Source organism: Neolamprologus brichardi, chromosome 18 (genome assembly GCF_056152115.1).
Source record: "Neolamprologus brichardi isolate AB-2024 chromosome 18, ASM5615211v1, whole genome shotgun sequence".
Taxonomy (NCBI): domain Eukaryota; kingdom Metazoa; phylum Chordata; class Actinopteri; order Cichliformes; family Cichlidae; genus Neolamprologus; species Neolamprologus brichardi.
In genome coordinates, this window is record NC_142121.1 from 2255191 (window position 1) to 2269529 (window position 14339).

A 14339-nucleotide genomic window follows, 5' to 3' on the forward strand; every position below is an offset into this window, starting at 1 on the left:
GAGAAAAGACACAGGCAGGAGATGCTTACAGGATGTGATGTGACAACACTAATGTGTCATATTTGTCCAAGGCGTATTTCATTGTTATGGAAAACAAAAATATTAAAATCATGATGACCAATTGGAGTGGTGATTTCTATGACTTTGTGTATATAATTTGGCATTTCTTACTGATGTAGGCCAATAATAAATACATGATATCATTTCATTCAGTTCAAAGGTTTATTGCATGACGTGTTGTGCATCAAACAAATTCAAACGTGGTGCAGATGTGTGTCACAGGTTGATCTGGCTGTAGGCTGTGGCACTTGGTCAGAGGTGGTGCTGGTTGACTCGAGTCCATGTTAGTGCACAAAGTAAAACTGCTCGCTTTAGTTGTGAAGCAAAAACGCTGAAATCGGAGAAATAAAACGATAACGACGACTAGAGTCTCCCGATCGTTTACTCTTGCTGTCCTGTGAACAGCATCGACGTGGTGTTAATTGTTTGCTGTTTTCCGTGATCGCGTCGCGCATAAGACAATCACCAGGTAAACTCGCAACATTTTTTAACATTTTGTTGTTCAAGAGCATCAAGACTGACGGAGTGTGTTTGAGATAACCTCACAAGTGTCACAGATGACACATTTGGTATTTATTTGCTGTTTTGTGAGTAGCGGCTCCTGAAAAGCAAGTCTACCACACATCTGTTCGACCAAAGCCAGTTGATCTATGACGCCACTTAATCTGGAACACCGGTCCACGGCGATGACAACATGGTAGCCCTCCTGGATGAAGCCGCGTCGTACTGGGAAGAAGACCCTGCATCGTTCTTGGATCTCTTTTGGGAACTGGTCGTTTACGCTGAAGTCCGTTCCTTTTAATTCCCTGCCGTGACTTTTCACCTGTTCCTTTTGTTTGAAGTGGCCGAATTTGGCCACAATAGAGATTGAAAGACCACGTGACTTTCGCGCATTGCATTGTGGGTACGAGTGGCAACAAAACCAAAACACTGCACAAGCGTTAGCATTTCGAGCACCAGCAATCATTAATTCTGTGGTTTTAATCCCTACTTGCATCTTATTTGCCCCCAAAACAGTTATGTACAAAACGAAGGAGAACACGGCAGGTCCGTACGAAGACAGACTTGACGAAAAGGCAAAGAAAAAAGTACGAGGAAAAAATCAACATAGTGGAATAAGGACGTTAACGTGCTGCCCAACTTTAATCACGCACATATTTATTATTATATGGTCCTAAGAAAATGTTTAGTAACTTCAGATCCCTGCAACAAGCCCAGGTCCAGTTTACTTTGGTGATTTGGACTATTCCATTTCACAGCTGCTGTAAATTTTTTTCCTTTATCTCCTGTACAGGCCAACGCAATCTAATTGTCCTTTCAGGTTGTAGTATTACACAACATTTTCAGATCTAATAGGAATAAAATACATGTTTCATAATTCACTCAATTTATTGTCAATTTAATAACTGGCATTATTGTTTCATTCTATTATAGAATCTCACAAGAAAAAGGCAAAATTGTTACATAAATCCATTGTGCTTTATTAGCTGCTTCGGTGAAAAACACATCAACAATGCAAAAAAACGTCCAACATTTTAAAACAACATAATGGAAAACAGTTATTCATGACTTGAGTGCTTCAATACAACACTTGGGCACATATATGCGGGACTTTTCGTGGCTGCTTTGATATCGCTCTCTCTCTCTTAGCCGATCAAATCTCGCTGTGGTAGCAGCTTTAAACTCGGTATGACCCAGGCTGATAGAGGGGCCCAGTCTGGATCGCATTCCTGCATTTTGTAAGCTGGTTTTCCTACAAAACACAACAAGCATTAGCCCGCAAAGCCACCGCGAACAAAGCAGCATAGCGCAACGAACTCAAATCAATATAAGACTTATTTGTAAGGACGGACAAGGAGGGTGACGGACAAGGTAAGCGACTCATGTTGTAACTGACGTCAGACGCCGGAGATTTTGACGGAGAATTAAAGCAAATGGTAGTTTAGATTTGAACAAATTCATTTAAGCTTCAGTATTACCAAATAAACTTATCAATTGTCTTATAACTAACAACATTTGTTTAAATCATCTCCAACACCCTGGAGAACAACAGGGAGAGTTTAGAGGCTCTCCAAGATTACATTGACCAGTGCTTCCAGGATCTCGTAATGAAGAAGGCCCAGAGTGCAGCTTCCCCGGCCAAATCTGAGACGCCGTCATCGAAAAGACAACGCCCGGCAGATTCCCCCGGCACAACATTGCCAGCCGGCAAAGATATTGTCGACATACTGGAGTCAATTGACAAACAATTGTCCAGTTTCGACGCAAGGCTGTCCCTGGTGGAGATTCTTCACCGGGAATTTAAATCCTTGCGAGAATCCCTGGAGTTCAGCCAGCAGCAGGTGGAAACGCTCGCTGCTGAAAATGCCACGCTAAGGGAGTCGGTGAAATCTCTCACAGACAATGTTACTCAGGTAAATAGAGAAAATAAAAAAAATAAAAGAAACAGTTATTGATCTACAAGCTCGTAGCATGCGTGATAATCTGGTATTTTCTGGTATTCCAGAAGCCGCTGGAGAGGACGCGGAGACCACGGTAAAAAGCTTTGTCAAAACCCACCTGAAGCTGCTGGAGGACACGGTGAAGAACATCGTCTTCGATAGGGTGCATCGCCTCGGCCCCATTCGGGCTACGGCCGGGAGACCACGTCCTATTGTGGCCAAATTCGGCCACTTCAAACAAAAGCAACATGTGAAAAGCCGCGTCAGGGAATTAACAGGAACGAACTTCAGCGTGAACGACCAGTTCCCTAAAGAGATCCTGGAACGACGCAGGGTCCTCTTCCCAATCCGACGCGGCTTCATCCAGAAGGGCTCCCGCGCTGTCATCACTGTGGACCGGCTGTACGTGGACGGACAGCTCCACCGCGACCCCAACATCACTCCGTGGCTGTATTAACCTCACACCAGATAAGAATCCGCTACACCCTTTCCCCATCCACTCACACTAACTTGCATTAACATCTGTTTAACTTACCGGTATCAAATCGCATCTTAAGTGTTATTTCATAGCAGAATTAACACCGTCACTCTCCGTCAGTGATTTAATTGGAATGTTTCTGTTTTTTCTTTTTGTTTTTTTTTTCCTTCTCGTTTTTTTCTCTCTTTTTCCCCCTCTTGTTTTTATGCTGCTCACCCTCGTCCTTGGTTTCTTTCTTTATTTCTTTCACTGCTTCGATCACCTGCTTCCACACTCATCCACAAACAACATCATTTATTTCAACACATACTCACAGCACGATCATGCACAGTCATGCGCTCAACGGCAGCACATTTACATCAGTCAGACAGCGCACACAGACCTACAGGATATACACACTTAAGCCAAGCGTACTCATATTAGTAAATATGCAAACACATAGTCAGACTCAGGGAGCATCTCGCCACACATTTTTTCTCTCTCTCCTCTTTATTTATGAACAAGTGATGTATTCTCTCCACCTGTCTAAGCGACACACACAGAGTACACCCCTAGTTATGCACAGACATCTATGGGTGCACTGAGGTTTGTTACATGGAATGTAAAGCGTAGGGTAGAGCTGGCTCCAGAGAAAAGAGGTTAAAAATATTTAACCAACTCAAAAAACTACAGGCAGATGTTGTCCTTTTACAAGAGACCCACAGACCTCTTAGAGGTTCGAATGAACTTAAAACACCTGAGTTTCCTAATGTGTTCTCAACTTGTTATAATTCTAGACAAAGGGGAGTAGCAATTTTAATACATAAAAATATTAATTTCACAGTACTTGATACAGTTATAGATCCAGAGGGCAGATTCTTAATCATTAAACTATCTATACGTGATAAAAAGCTATGTATTGTAAGTGTATATGGTCCAAATGTTGATGATCCCTCATTCTTTCACGTTTTTTTCAGTGCACTCTCTGAACACTTAGATGGCACACTTGTGCTTGGAGGCGACCTCAACCTTGGACTAAATGAAGAAATGGATAGGCTCAACACAGCAGGAACTCAGTGTAATTGGCAGTCCACAAATATAATCAAACAGTATATGAGCGACTTTGGTCTTTGCGATGCATGGCGCTCCCTTCACCCCACCAGTAAGGAATATACTTTATTTCTCACATGTTTATTACTCCTACTCTCATCTGGATTATTTTCTGGTCAGCAGCTCACTGCTGAGCGACATTTCAGACACTGAGATTCACCCTATAGCTGTCAGCGATCATGCTCCTGTATCTTTAACACTAATGCACAAGAATAATACTATGCCAAGTAAAAACTTGAGATTTAATACATCACTGCTCAAAGATGAAGACTTTATTAAATATTTTAAAAAAGAGTGGACTTCATATTTAGACTATAATGACACTCCTGGAACATCAGCTTCTGTTTTATGGGAAGCAGGGAAAGCTGTGATGAGAGGTAAAATAATTTCTTTCTCATCACATAAAAAGAAAAAAGAAAACAAAAATATTCAGGAATTAGAAAAAACCATCAAATCACTAGAAGAAGCCTACGCTTCCCACCAAGATCAGGAAACATTGAACAAAATACGCAAAACAATACTAGAATTAAATGAGATAATTGATAAAAAAAAAACAAAAATTCTTAGTACAAAGACTACGCTTACAAAATTATGAACATAGTAATAAATCCGGTCAATTTCTAGCAAACCAGCTAAAAATAAATAATTTTAAAAAAACTATATGTGCTGTTCAAGATTCATCTGGGCTCCTCTAAAACAGCAATAAGGATCATTATTAGCTTATTTACATTATTATGTAAATAACAAAATAACTTAAAGCAAAAATTGGGAAACGTAAAGTCCGAAGTCTTTATATTAAGGGCCATCAGTCAAACAATACTGTTGGTCTGGGTCTAGTTACACTCGCAGTAGCACAGGAACAGAGCGGGAGGGAGAGAGAGAGAAAGAGAGCCAGGGACAACAACGTCACATTAGAAAGGTATAGTAATCATCCACAACTATTTTCAGTTGCAGATGATAAAGGATTCCGAAAGTTATTCATGCAGGTCCATATGACAGAGAATGTGCATCTTTTTGTTTTCATATTTTAATTTATATTTAATTTTGTTGTGGTTTGCAGTGTTTTGTGTTGTTTCACTTTAAATTTGTTTAAAAGGAAAAAGCTGAAAATTTAAATAGTTAAAAGTTGAAATGTGAATAGGATACTCCAGGATGCTAGGGGCAGTATTGAGCTTTTGTTACCTAGTGGCTACACAAGCCAGCAAGTACCAACGACCGGTTTTGGTGTGTGGTAGTAACAGGTAAATGAAATTTATTTTTTTTAATTATTTGAATATATATGAGTGCCTGTGTATAAATACACAAACAATACACATATGCTTTAAATTGTATAATTTAAGTGATCTAGGTAGCTGTTTTGGAAGTTCAGTTAACGCTAGAAATGTGTTTTGGAGTTTGTACGTGTTTTGTCTCTAGAGGCCACCGCATATATTTATATATAAACATATATAAATAAAACCACATATTATTTTTACATTAGTAATTCCTTTTGTGCATAATTTTATATTGTTGTTAATAATAAATTAATTAAAGCAAATCCCATCACTAAGTGGTCAGCAACAGGTTCTCTGAGCAGAAACGTTGACAAACTTAACATATCTCCTGAAAACGGCAGCTCTCCGCGGATACTAAACTTTGAGAGCGTGTGTGGGAAACCGTCCAGAAGTGGTGGCTCGTCATTTGCGACCTCTCGAAAACTCACAACTTGACGTTTTTGAACCGTAGCGGTGAGAGAGAGGAAGGACGCTAGCATCAACTAGCTAGCCGGTCGTCACGGCAACGCTACAAGCATGGGCCCGAAAAAAGTTCTGTCAGCCGAGGAAGGTGACGATATTAAGAAGTCGCTGGAGTTTATGACAGAGGAGATTTCTACTGTCAAACTGCAGCAGAAAGCCATCCTGGACCTGGTCGAGGAAGTTAAGGCTCTCCGCATCCAGAACGCCGAGAAGGATCGGCGGCTGGCGTACCTGGAGAACAGAGTGGCGGATTTGGAGCAGTACACCCGGATGAACGATGTCATCATCACGGGGCTTCGCATCAAACCCCGGTCATAGGCCCGGGCGGTCGCCGCCGACAATGTAGGAGGGCCAGGAGAGGAAGATGTCAACTCCACGGAGCATCAAGTGGCTACCTTTCTACGGTCCAAAGGTGTGGAAGTGGATTATAACAACATTGAGGCTTGCAACCCTCTACCCCGAAAAAATGACAGTGACAAACCAGCCATCATTGTGAGATTTGCAAACAGAAAACACAAAACAGCACTGTTAAAACAAGGAAAGAAACTGAAAGGATCCGATGTCTTCATGAATGAACATCTGATAAAAAGAAATGCGGACATTGCCAGGAAGGCACGTTACTTGAAGAAACAGGGAAAAATTCAAAATACATGGACCACCAACTGCAAAGTATTCATTAAACTCAATGGAACACCGGAACAAGCCAAAGTGTTGGTCATCAGAAATATGGAGGAGCTGGACAAATACTGAGGTTCAACTTACTCTGAAGGTATGAATACACATGTGATGTGACACACATCACAACACATGGCACAGTCCAAAAGAGCTTCATCTGCATCCGACAACAATATCAGTATAACTCATTGGAATTCTCTTTATGATAATCTTGAACTGAAAACATTTCGATACACAGACCATAATGTTCTAGACTTAGAAAAGGATATAGACCCGGAAAATAACTTCTTCTACAACATCAGCAGTAACTGCTGCTACTTCACTGATGAACAGTTTAAGCACACCATCAACACGGAAAATAAATTATCAATAATCCATTTTAATAGCAGAAGTCTGTATGCCAACTTCAACAATATAATTCAATTCAATTCAATTCAATTCAATTCAATTTTATTTATATAGCGCCAAATCACAACAAAAGTCGCCTCAAGGCGCTTCATAGATACAGAGAAAAACCCAACAATCATATGACCCCCTATGAGCAAGCACTTTGGCGACAGTGGGAAGGAAAAACTCCCTTTTAACAGGAAGAAACCTCCGGCAGAACCAGGCTCAGGGAGGGGCGGCCATCTGCTGCGACCGGTTGGGGTGAGAGAAGGAAGACAGGATAAAAGACATGCTGTGGAAGAGAGACAGAGATTAATAACAGATACGATTCAATACAGAGAGGTCTGTTAACACATACTGAGTGAGAAAGGTGACTGGAAGGGAAAAACTCAATGCATCATGGGAATCCCCCGGCAGCCTACATCTATTGCAGCATAACTAAGGGAGGATTCAGGGTCACCTGGTCCAGCCCTAACTATATGCCTTAGCAAAAAGGAAAGTTTTAAGCCTAATCTTAAAAGTAGAGATAGTGTCTGTCTCCCGAATCCAAACTGGAAGCTGGTTCCACAGAAGAGGGGCCTGAAAACTGAAGGCTCTCCCTCCCATTCTACTTTTAAATACTCTAGGAACAACAAGTAGGCCTGCAGAGCGGGAGCGAAGTGCTCTAATAGGGTGATATGGTACTACAAGGTCATTAAGATAAGATGGGGCCTGATTATTTAAGACCTTGTATGTGAGGAGCAGGATTTTGAATTCAATTCTGGATTTAACAGGAAGCCAATGAAGGGAGGCCAAAACAGGAGAAATATGCTCTCTCTTTCTAGTCCCTGTCAGTACTCTTGCTGCAGCATTTTGGATTAACTGAAGGCTTTTCAGTGAGTTTTTTGGACATCCTGATAATAATGAATTGCAGTCGTCCAGCCTGGAAGTAATAAATGCATGAACTAGTTTTTCAGCGTCACTCTGAGACAGGATATTTCTAATTTTAGAGATGTTGCGCAAATGGAAGAAAGCAGTCTTACATATTTGTTTAATATGTGCGTTGAAGGACATATCCTGGTCAAAAATGACTCCAAGGTTCCTCACAGTGTTACTGGAGGCCAAGGTAATGCCATCCAGAGTAAGAATCTGGTTAGATACCATATTTCTAAGCTTTTCAGCGCCGAGTACAATGACCTCAGTTTTATCTGAGTTAAGAAGCAGAAAGTTAGTGGCCATCCAAGTCTTTATGTCTTTAAGACATTCCTGCAGTTTAACTAATTGGTGTGTGTTATCTGGCTTCATGGACAGATAGAGCTGGGTGTCATCTGCATAGCAGTGAAAATGTATGCTATGTCTTCTAATGATGCTGCCTAGGGGAAGCATGTATAATGTAAACAGAATTGGTCCTAGCACTGAACCCTGTGGAACTCCATAATTAACCTCAGTGTGTGAAGAGGACTCTCCATTTACATGCACAAATTGGAGTCTATTAGATAGATATGATACAAACCACTGCAGTGCAATACCTGTAATACCTACAGCATGTTCTAATCGCTCTAATAGGATATTATGGTCAACAGTATCGAATGCTGCACTAAGGTCAAGAAGGACAAGCACAGAGATGAGTCCACTGTCAGAGGCCATAAGAAGATCATTTGTAACCTTCACTAAAGCTGTTTCTGTGCTGTGATGAACTTTGAAACCTGACTGAAACTCTTCAAATAAACCATTCCTCTGCAGATGATCTGTTAGCTGTTTGACAACTACTCTTTCAAGGATTTTTGATATGAAAGGAAGGTTGGAGATTGGCCTATAATTAGCTAAGACTGCTGGGTCTAGAGATGGCTTTTTGAGTAAAGGTTTAACTGCAGCCACCTTGAAGGCCTGTGGTACATAGCCGATTATTAGAGATAGGTTGATCATATATAAGATCGAAGAATTAATCAATGGCAGGACTTCTTTGAGCAGTTTTGTAGGAATGGGGTCTAAAAGACACGTTGATGGTTTGGAGGAAGTAATTATTGAAGTTAACTCAGAGAGATCAATTGGAGAAAAAGAGTCTAACTTAACATCAATGGAACTAAGAGTAGCTGTAGATAATATTACATCTGTGGGATGATTATTGGTAATTTTTTCTCTAATGATAAAAATTTTATTTGTGAAGAAGTTCATGAAGTCATCACTAGTTAACGTTAAAGGGATGGTTGGCTCAAAAGAGCTCTGACTTTTTGTCAGCCTGGCTACAGTGCTGAAGAGAAACCTGGGGTTGTTCTTATTTTCTTCAATCAGTGATGAGTAGTAAGCTGTTCTGGCTTTGCGGAGGGCTTTCTTATAAAGCAACAAACTATTTCTCCAGGCTAAATGATGATCCTCTAAATTTGTGACACGCCATTTCCTCTCCAGATTACGAGTCATCTGCTTTAGGGTACGTGTTTGAGAATTATACCACGGGGTCAGGTACTTCTGATTAGAGACCTTAGTTTTCACTGGAGCTACAGTATCCAGAGTCGTACGTAGTGAGGAGGTAAAATTATTAACAAGATAGTCGACCTCTGTTGGGGTAGCGTTCAGATAGCTGCTCTGCTCTGTGTTGGTACAGGGCATTGACGATGATAATAGTGGCTGGATTATATTCTTAAACTTAGTTACAGCGCTTTCAGAAAGACATCTACTTTGATAAAGTCCACTCTCCACTGCTGCGTAATCAATTATTGTAAATGTAAATGTTATCAAGAAATGATCAGACAGGAGAGGGTTTTCAGGAAACACTGTTAAATGTTCAGTTTCTATGCCATATGTTAAAACAAGATCTAGAGTGTGATTAAAGTGGTGGGTGGGTTCTTTTACATTTTGAGAGAAACCAATTGAGTCTAACAACAGATTAAATGCCATGTTGAGGCTGTCATTTTTAGCATCAACATGGATGTTAAAATCACCCACAATAATTATTTTATCTGAGCTCAGAACTAAATTAGATATAAAGTCTGAGAAATCAGACAGAAACTCTGTGTAAGGCCCAGGTGGACGATAGATGATAACAAGTAAGACTGGTTTCTGAGTTTCACAGCTGGGGTGGACAATGCTAAGCATCAGGCTTTCAAATGAATTAACAGTCTGTCTGGGTCTTTCATTAATTAATAGACTGGTGTGAAAAATTGCTGCCACACCGCCCCCTCGACCTGTGCTTCGAGATTTCTGGTAGTTAGAATGACTCGGGGGTGTTGATTCATTTAAACTAACATAATCATCCTGCTGCAACCAGGTTTCTGTAAGGCAGAGTAAATCAATTTGTTGATCAATTATTAAGTCATGTACTATAAAGGAATATCTAAATGAGTTGACAAATCCATTTGGAATTATTGCCATTTCTGAAACATGGATCAATGCGGAGAAAGGACTGGACTTTGGACTGGAGGGATATGAAGTGAATTTTGTAAATAGAAGGAACAAGAGTGGAGGGGGAGTAGCTGTGTATGTGGATAAAAACCTAAATTACAAGGTGGTAGAAAGCACGACAACTGTAATTGATAATTTATTAGAATGTATAACAATTGAAATTTTTAAGGAAAAAGAGAAAAATGTAATAATTAGCTGTGTATATATAGAACACCTGGCTCTAGTATTCAAGTATTTAATGACTTCATAGAGGAAATGTTCTCTAAAACAAATCAAAAAGTTATGTTTATCTGTGGGGATTTTAATATTGACCTGTTGAATCTGAAAAAGCATAAAATGACCGACGAATTCCTAAACACTATGTACAGTTTGAGTTTACATCCTAAAATAACCAGGCCTAGTAGAATTACACCACATTGTGCCACCTTACTTGACAATATTTTCACTAACAATATGGAAAACAAGATTATGAGCGGAATATTAATTAATGACATCAGTGATCACCTACCAGTTTTTGCAGTTTATGACACTAATTATAAGAAAAATCAGCATGAAGAACAACTGAGATACAGACGTGTAAGGACAGAAGAAACTATGAATGCACTTAAGAATGATCTATTAAATCAGGACTGGGACAATGTGTACAAAGAAACTGATATTGATATTGCATATGGCATATTTTTAAGAATATTCATGGAATTGTACAATAAAAAACTGTCCAACAATAAAATACAACAGAAAGCACAAATATTCAGATAGACCATGGATCACTAAGGGTTTACAAAATGCATGTAAAAAGAAAAATACACTCTATAGGGAATTCCTAAAACAACGAACAAAGGATGCTGAAAATAAATATAAAAAATACAAAAATAAGTTGACCAATATTATACGTGTATGTAGAAAGGAGTATTATAGTAAAATATTGAACAACAATAAACATAATATGAAGGGAATATGGGATGTTTTAAATGGTATCATTAAAAATAATTCTGGACAGCAAAGTTATCCTCAATACTTTATCGACAATGGCAATATTATGGAAAACACTGCTGATAAGGTCAACAGCTTTAATCATTATTTTGTAAATATTGGACCAAAACTGGCAGAACAAATTCCTGAGTCACTGCCATCAGTAGACTGTAGTGAAAACCTGATTGATAGGAACCCTAACTCAATGTTCCTCACATCAGTGGAGGAAAAAGAAATAATTGACATTGTACACAGGTGTAAATATAAAACATCAACTGATTGTAATGATATTGACATGAAAATTGTCAAGAAGGTCATTGAAGGAATTGTAGGACCTCTAACATATATTTGCAACTTATCATTTCAGACGGGAAAAGTGCCAAACAAAATGAAAATAGCTAAAGTTGTGCCGCTGTATAAAACTGGGGATAGACGCCACTTCACAAACTACAGGCCTGTTTCTTTACTACCACAATTCTCCAAAATCCTAGAAAACCTGTTTAATAGACGATTAGACAAATTCTTAGATAAATATAAATTACTCTCTGACAGTCAACATGGATTCAGATCAAAAAGATCAACATCTCTGGCATTAATCGAATCAATTGAGGAGATTACGAATGCTATAGATCAGAAACAGTATGCAGCTGGAGTATTTCTGGATCTCAAGAAAGCATTCGACACAATCAATCATGACATATTAATTAATAAACTGGAACGGTACGGGATCAGGGGGGGTTGTACTGCAATGGGTGAAAAATTATTTAAGTAACAGGAAACAATTTGTGAAGCTGGGTGTCCATTCCTCATCATGCTTGGACATTGCTTGTGGTGTTCCACAAGGCTCTGTACTGGGTCCAAAATTATTTATTATTTATATAAATGATATTTGTAAGGCATCTGATATATTAAAATTAGTATTATTTGCAGATGACACAAATATTTTTTGTTCTGGGGGGAATCTAAAGGAGCTGCTGGATACAATTACATCAGAAATGTGCAAAATTAAAAAATGGTTTAACAGGAACAAACTATCGCTAAATCTAAGTAAAACTAAAATAATCTTATTTGGGAATTCCCTTAGAAATGCACAAGTGCAGATTCATATAGATGGTGTGGAAATTGAAAGAGTACTTGAACATAAGTTTCTTGGTGTGATTATAGATGATAAATTAAACTGGAAGTCTCATATAAATCATATACATAACAAAATTTCAAGAAGTGTCTCAATCTTGAGTAAAGTAAAACACATTCTGGACCACAAATCACTCCACATTCTCTATTGTTCCCTGATTGCACCGTATTTGAATTACTGTGCAGAGGTGTGGGGCAATACTTACAAATGTTCGCTATCATCAATCTTTATATTACAAAAAAGGGCCATAAGGATAATCCATAAAACCGGTTACAGAGATCATACAAATCCACTATCCTTAAAATCAAAAATTCTCAAATTCACAGATCTGGTTCATTTTCTCACTGCACAAATTATATATAAAGCAATAAATAACCTGCTTCCTGACAATATTCTAAAAATGTTTTCTAAAAGGGAACAGGGATACAATTTGAGGGGGGAATTAAATTTAAAACATCCTCGTATCCGTACAACATTAAAAAGTTTTTGCATCTCTGTGTGTGGAGTGAAACTGTGGAACAGACTAAGTAAAGATATAAAGCAAAGTCCGAGCATGGCACAGTTTAAAAAGCGGTTTAAGGAGATGGTTTTTACAGGGTACAGGGAGGAGGTAGAGATTTGATAGGGTGTTCTTGACTAATATTTTCATGTGTGTGCGGGTGCACGGGTATGTTGGTATGGGTATATATATATATTTGTAGGTTGTGTATCCTTTGAGGTGTTAATGGGGTTATTGAAAATGTGTATATGTGCGTATGTGTGTATACGTATGTATGGATAGATAGAAACATATATGTATATATATTTAAAAAAAAATAAAAAAAAATAAAAAAATACACATGACATATAATGTGATTGCAAGGAGGTATTTCGGTAGTCTATAATTTTACTAGATAGTGGAAAAGGGGTGGGATTAAATAAGCTCATGCTTCTTCCTGCTCCTTTTTGAACATAAAAGATATTTGTAGTTGTGGTTGCTCGTTTTCTTTTTGTTTTGCTTTGTTTATTTGTCTCTTTTAATTCTATGTTGATGTACTTTTTTAACATGTTCAAAATAAAGATTCAATCAATCAATCAATCAAGTGATACATTTTAAAAGTAACCTTCCCAACACTGCAAATGGCAATGAAGCATCCTTCCCCTGAATTCGGACGCAGCCAGAGTCATGCTGCAAGTGAGACGTCAATCTAACCCGGATCCTGGAGAAATTCTGACCCAGATGAAGGCCCTAGCATGAGTGGTAGTCAGAAGAAAGAAAAAAAAGGTATAATGGGGACAAATCGATCCAATTCTGCTATACCTGGTAAGCAGGGGAAAATGATCAAAATGCTTTTTGTGATATTTTTTTGGTTGGTGGTGTGCTGTGTGATTTTTTTATAAAGTAAAATATGTGCCATGGTTCCAAAAGGTTGGGAAATACTGGTCTAATGTATATACAGTGGCTTGCAAAAGTATTCGGCCCGCTTGAACTTTCCCACATTTTGTCACATTACAGCCACAAACATGAATCGATTTTAATGGAATTCCAGGTGAAAGACCAACACGAAGTGGTGAACACGTGAGAAGTGGAACGAAAATCATACATGATTCCAAACATTTTTTACAAATAAATAACTGCAAAGTGGGGTGTGTTAATCATGCTAATCATTTTTGATTGGTCGGCATGGTGCATTTTTTCATTAGGACGAAAGGGTAGGGTTTTTTTTTCTTTTGGTCATAAGCAGAGAGGAAACTATTGAGGAAAAACATGCATATATATTGTTTATCATGACTCTGGTTTTACGTGGCCTATCAACACAATTTAAAAACTGGTATATATCACCTTGTTGCTTTGTCTTAAAGTGGTCATGTGATTGGCTTACAACGATAGAAATAGAAATTAGTTAGATTACTCGTTACTGAAAAACGCCGTTATTCCCATCACTGTTAATCTGCAGCTGTTTATGATGATGTTATAAAATTTTAAATTTAAGTGTTACTAAATCAGT

General features: G+C 38.6%; 1 pseudogene; it reads left to right on the plus strand.

The window, feature by feature from the left end:
* The first annotated feature begins 5793 nt into the window (after positions 1–5793).
* Positions 5794–6554, plus strand: LOC148097265 (uncharacterized; annotated as a pseudogene).
* The last annotated feature ends 7785 nt before the right edge of the window (positions 6555–14339 follow it).